The following is a 6,814-nucleotide window of genomic DNA, read 5'->3' on the forward strand; positions in this document are numbered from 1 at the left end:
CATGCTTAAATAACTAAATGAAAAATTTGTTGTTAAACAGAGCATCCAAGTATCATCTCACTAATTGAATTCAAATTGCTGAGGCAATTTAGCAAGGCCCTAAGCAACTTATGAGACCTACCTAAAAAAATACAAAGGGCTGGGATGTAAATCAGTGGTAATGTAACTCTGGGTTCAAACCCTAATACCCATAGAAAAAAGAAAAGAATGTTATTGGGACATCTGTGGAAAATAGATAATGTATTTTATCAATGTTAAATTTCCCAAATATGATAATTGTATTATGGTATATAATGGAGTGCCCTTTTTCTTAGATATATATTAATGATTTTGACTTTTAAAAAAAGTTCTTAAGTATGTATGTATACTACATATTGTTTGAATCTTCCTATCTTCTAAAAGGGAAAACAGAAAAAGCAAATATGGCCATATTTGATAGGTGAATCTAGGTAAAAGATATATGAATGTTCAATGTATTTATTATTGAACTGCTTTTCTGTAGATCTGAACATTTTCAAAAATAGAAATTAGAAAAAAATCATTTAAAGTCAGTATATGAAAATGATTTCACAATGATCCTCCTGGCTATATGAGAACCTCATTCTTTATATTCTGCATTCTATGCATTTCTTTGTCATATGCTGTTTTCTATCTTCTCACTTATACTTTTAAGGTAAGATCCATTCTGAAGTCTTTCATTTGTTACTCAAGTTTTCCTTGGGCAAATTACTTAGTTTATCTTAGTTTTAATTTTTTAAATCTGTAAAATGGACATAAAAAAGTACAGAACCCCAGGGCCATTTGTGAGGGTTAAATGAGATAATACATATAATTCATCACTGTGCTTGTCTTTAAAAACTCTTCAAAAAAAATAAGGTATTATTTGTATTATCATATCTTTTCTCTCTGTATTTCATGCCCAATATAATGTCTTTCTCACAACAGGTGCCCCATATTTGTTCACTGACTGAATGGTGCACTGCCCTGTACTACCTTTTTGTTGTTGTTGGGCACAATATAAAAAGAACTGATACCTGACAGAATAAGAATATCATTAATGACAATGAGAATAAGTGACAGATATACTTTAGACCATCAGATCTTGTTCTTCTGTGGTTGATAAGGTAAAAATTGAATTTCAGATTCTCTGGATTTTCTTAATTTATAGGTAGAGATAGCTCTGTTAGCCTGTGTGAACAATCCTTGTTCTTGGATCTTAGCCAATATCACCTCCATTCCCATCCTGAGAACATATCTGTGTTTAGGCTTCAGGACAAACATTTCATAATCAAATCTTTGATTCATACTTTTTCCCAAAAATTTATTTGTTAATGCTTGGCCACATATATTTGATATAAGATGTTTAAGTTGATAAAAGTGTACCACATCAAAAGAATATCCATCATCCCCTACACAATTCAGGATCCAAGCCCCACTCCTGGTGCTGAGGAATACCTAAGGCATGGAAAATATTGTTTACTTTTATCATTCTGTCTCACAATCTGAATGCACTCCCACTTTTTTCAAGATTAAGTTCAAACTCACCAGTGTGGCATTTTAGTTCTGTACAATCTTTTTAAAAAATTTCCTGCCATTTCCTTCCCAAACACTGTCCAAGAATATATCTCACTGTGATCCACCACTATATTTCTGTTTAAAGTTAATGTGTGCTTGAAAAGTTCTCCTCTTTTAAATTCTCCACAGCCCATTCATTTTTAAGATTCAGATCAAGTTTGCTTCCTCTATGAGAACATCACTGACCTTTCTGGCTGAGAATTCTCTCTCCATCCTCTGAACTTCACTAGCACTTACCACATTTAGGACTCATTAAAAATCATGGAATAGGCTGGGCTCAGTGGTGCATGCCTATAATCCCAGTGGCTCCAGAGGCTGAGGCTGGAGGATCATGAGTGCAAAACCAGCCTCAGCAATTTAGTAATGCCCTAATCAACTCAGTGAGACCCTGTCTCTAAATAAAATATAAAAAGGACTAGGGAAGTGGCTCAGTGGGTAAGTGCTGATATCCATATATTTTTGGAAAGATTAGATTGCTTCTTTTTTATCCATTTGAGTGGCAAAAAGGAAACTCACCCACAATCCATTAAGTAAAAGTTTTTAATTATCAAAATGTGCCTTCCTTTATTTGAAAACATGGCATTTCTTCTGGTCAGTGGACAATTCACACTCTCAATATTGCATTTACACAACCTCTTCCAACAAATACCTGGTCTTCATCAATGCCAGGGAGAGGCTAACTAGGATTCTTTAAAAAAAAATTTTGTAGTTGTAAATGGAAAGTATGCCTTTGTTTTATTTGTTTATTTTTCTGTGGTGCTAAGGATGGAACCCAGTGCCTCACACATGTCAGGCCAGCACTTTGCCACTGAGCTACAGTCTCAGTCCTAACTGGGATTCTGAGTGCAGCCTGAAACAGTGAACTTATTCCTTAGTATAAAGCCAACTGAAGAGTGGAATTCTAATCAGTAATCATGCCCCTCCATTAGCATCAATCATGATGCCAATTGAGGCAATGAAACCAAGCCCCATATTTGCCACTGGTACTGATGGGCAGTGTGCAGCCATCCATACTCTGTTGGGTCTACCTTCTTGATAAGACTGAAGATAGAATGAAGCAAAGTAAATCATTGACTCAAACCTGCTTGGCTGTGTAGCTAATTTCTACAGTCAGATCTCCTCCAGAATTTTCAAAAATTATAAAGACTCTTTTTCCAGCCAATTCCTCTGGGTTTTTATAGTCTTGACTATGGAAGTACTGACCTTTGAACTTCTCAATTCCTGCAAGAGAACATAAAATAATTTTGGATGATAGTTTATATGATGGATATCATTTGTAAAATCATTCTTTTGTAGAATTTAAAGTTGAAGCACACATTCTCCATATGATCTCCCTTTATTCAGCTATTCTTGTCATTCTGAATACATTTGCTTATTTTTTCTTCCATAGCCCCAGAATAGTAACTTGTGATTCCTTTATTGTATGTAGTTTGTATTTTGAATTTGCAGACTCACAAATCCAAACTGCCTCAGAAAACTGCCATTCTCTGTTGTCTTTTCATTCCCTTAGATACATACTCCCATTTCAATTAGAGTATATATGTTTCTGTATACTCTAGGATATACTTAAAGTGCACTTTTTAGAAAAAGAAAGTTCAGGCCCCAAACAAACTAAATTACTTAAGCTTTCATTTAACCCTTAGAAACTCAATATTTGTTTATTTTCTCCATCACTAAAAAATTCCACATCTGAATGAATGCTGTGTAAGCATTCCACAGTCTTCCTTTTTGATCCTTACAAAGACCAAAGTCATTGTGAAACTAAATACAATCATGTTCTACTTGTCAGAAATACATACATTCTCAAAAAATTGCTGTAAGTTGGTTTCATTATTGTGAAAACATCACAGAAGTACTTACATAAGTATAGATTGTTTAGGCCAGTCACTTGATGTAGCCTCCTGATGCAATCAAGATCCACAATAAACATGAGACATGTGAGGCTACTTGGTGTAACATGGCAGTCTGCTTTACAGTAAATGTTTCTTTAAGTAGAAGCAGTATACTCTACACTAAATGTAGTACATAAACCAGTAACATGGTTGTTTATTATTATTATGTACCACATACATAATTGTGTGAGCTATAATTTTATACAACTGACAATGCAGATGGGTTTGTACATCAATATCACCATGGTATTATAATGTCTGTGATACTACTCAGTCAATAGGAATTTTTCAGTCTGCAATTATAATCTTATTGGATTACCATTCTGAATGTATTCCAGCCTTGACTGAAATGGCAGTATGTGGGAGCATGATTGTTCACAGACCTCTAAACTCTAAAATTACCATTGCCCAAATGGCAATAATACAAATTATACCACTTTCAAGGGAACATGCACAATTAGGCTAAGCCTTATTTCACCCCAAAGTAAAAATCACTCAGACCACAACCTTCTTTTCCTCAGTGTCAAAGACATGGCTTAAGGGTCAACCTCTTTTCTGGTAGGTCACTCACCTGGAAAGCTTTCCAGGGATAAGTGAGCATTAGTGTGATGGCCAGTGCAAACCATGACTCCATCAAAGATATTAGCTTCCTTTTTCCCTTAACACTCAGTGACCACCTCCCATTGGCCTGAAGTAGAGAAATCAGGCCTCTTCTTCACACCTTACACAGTGATCTGAAAGAAAAGTAACATACACAGGGGACTGTAACCATAGCCAGTACAGTGTATATCTTCCCAGACATGACTTATCCGGCAAAATGTTACACAAAAGGTTGATACTGCAGGTACCATCACATCATTAGGGTCCTTGCAAGAATATTTGATTTTCATACTCTATAAAAACAGTTTTGTTTGAGGTTGTGGTCCAAATGATAAGACTTCCATAAGGCACATAAAGTAAAATGGAGTTGACAGACTAATGTACTCTCCTGTACCACTAGAAAAGTAAGATTTGTGAGGATTTTTAGTCTCTGCCTTAAGGCATTGTAGCACCTGAGTAAATCCTGAATTTATCCTGTAATTCTGTGACACTCTGTACACTAAACACCTATTCCTCCACTAACCCCAGACATCCCCAAACTCTCTGATGTCTTCTGACACCCAATTCTATTCCCTTTGACTAACCTCAAACATGTGACTATGAGGTTCCCTTTCATGTTAGAGCAGGAAAATATTTCAGTGGCTCTTATTTTTTTAAAGGAATCTCTCTTTGCTTTTTACATATGCCCACTTTATAAGTAATTATAGAGAAAGAGGCAGTGAGATAGGAAAATCAGTGGTATAATTTTTAGTTTTTCAAAAAAAGCAATAAATATGGGTTACTCTGCCAGCCTAAGGAAACATCAAGAATGTATTCCAATGAGCTTCTATGGCCTTGGCTATAATGTCTTGGTTGAATAATAGAGACACTAAGCCTTAACCATCCTGTACCATTTATAGATCCTGTTATGTGTTTTAGCACAAGCTGGTGCTTCTACTTGGAACATCCTTTTATTCCTTCTTCATTTGGTAGACTCCTTTCTACTCAAGACTCAGCTTGGGCACTATCTTCTCTAAAAATCTTTCCTGCAACTTGATTCCTCTTCCCTGATGGGTTAAACATACCTCTTCTGAGCTGCAATGTATAGATCTCTATAGCACTTATCACTTGGTTTATTACTTATATGTATAATAATTTTCTTCATTTTTCTGTGTCTTTAAACATATTTACTTAGTTAAGTTCCTTATTTTTTTTGTCTTTGCATCATCACTGCTTAGTACAGTAGCAAACTTGTTCATGAACTGTCACTTAAACAGGTCAGAGATGTACCACTGGGCTGTAAATGACTGGCTTTAGAAATTTTCACCAGATATAACCATTTTATTATTGTTGCTAAACAGAAAAAGGTGGAAGGTTTGGGCTTTAAGCCAGGTGATATATCTGTTTATGGTCATAATTATAAATTATAGGAAAATCACAGCAGACTTTAGAGAAGGAAGGAACCAAAAGTCATAGAGTACAATAATCTTCTTTTACATAAAAAGAAAATTATGATAAATTCAAGTTGAGAAAGTAACTCATTTCAGTTCACAAATTAATTAGTTGTAAGAACAAGGGACAGAATTCAGGGTTTTGTTTCCTAATTCAGTGTTCTACTCTCTCCACCAGATTTAACTTCTTTGCTTCCTCAGTAACTTCCCAGTCCCTAAGTACTTCACCAGTTTGTTTTGGTAATCACATGAAATAATATATTGAAAAGTGCCTCAGAAAGTATAAAATAATAAAGCAATAGTGGAAAAGTTGTGGAACCAGAAAGATTTAAAGTTCCCTTACCTATTCATTTCCCTCATTTCCTTTATTATAAGCAGAGTGTGAAATTAAGACAATGAAAATACTGGTGGCAGGTATCTTTCTGTATCTGCAGCCAAAATATATGAGAGACTTTCCCAGGGCTATTTTAGAGAGAGAACAAAGAGTGGAGTTTTTGTACTTGAGCATATCAAGCTAATATTTACACATAAGCACTGGTAATGAAGCCGCATTATTAATTTACTTGATGAAGAACTTCAAACACAAAGACACCACAAAACTGCCTACCTTGAACTGGATATACTTTAAAAGGTTGAAATCTTTGGTATACATCCTGAAGTACTCGAGGAACTGGCAAATGTATGTAAAGTTAAGATAATGATCTGTGATGGTGTAGTCACTGAAGCACATCATCTCCTTTTAAGTATTGAGGATCACCAATTTGTAAATACTGACTCTCCCTTCTTCATGATTTTCCTGCAGTAAATTAGAAGTATTCATGGCAACATGAGAACTAATTTCATAATTTAAAAATAGCCAGTGAACAGTTGAAAAATTTCCTGAAATAAATGACAATTCAAACAAATGACACACATACACCACCTCCACACATCTCCCAGTACTTCTGCCTGTGTAGTTCCTTCCACTTGAATGTCAGTATCTTTATGACTTGCTTTTGACCAACAGTATACAGTTGAAATGGCACTGAAGGACTTTCAATACTAAGTAAAAAGTAGCCTTGCAGCTTCCACCTGGGTGTCTTAGAAGGCTCACTTTGGTAAAACCCAGCAGCCATGTAAGAAGTTTGCTTTTGTAGTTGTGACCCAAATACCTGACAATGAGAAAGAATTCTTTTGGCTCATGGATTCAGAGGTTTCAGCTCCACTGCTTTTGGCTTCAGGCAAGGCAGAAAATCATGGTGGAAGGGTATGGCAGAGGAAAGCTTCTCAGCTCATGGTAGCCAGAAAACCAGGGTTGGGGGAAGAAGCCCAGGACAA

At 35.6% G+C, this 6,814-nt stretch overlaps 1 pseudogene; it reads right to left on the reverse strand.

Annotated features, from left to right (window-relative positions):
- Positions 1 to 1,095: 1,095 nt before the first annotated feature.
- LOC124974783 (flavin-containing monooxygenase 5-like) lies at positions 1,096 to 6,290 on the reverse strand (annotated as a pseudogene).
- Positions 6,291 to 6,814: the final 524 nt, after the last annotated feature.

Source organism: Sciurus carolinensis, unplaced genomic scaffold, assembly GCF_902686445.1.
Source record: "Sciurus carolinensis unplaced genomic scaffold, mSciCar1.2, whole genome shotgun sequence".
NCBI classification, from domain to species: Eukaryota; Metazoa; Chordata; class Mammalia; order Rodentia; family Sciuridae; genus Sciurus; species Sciurus carolinensis.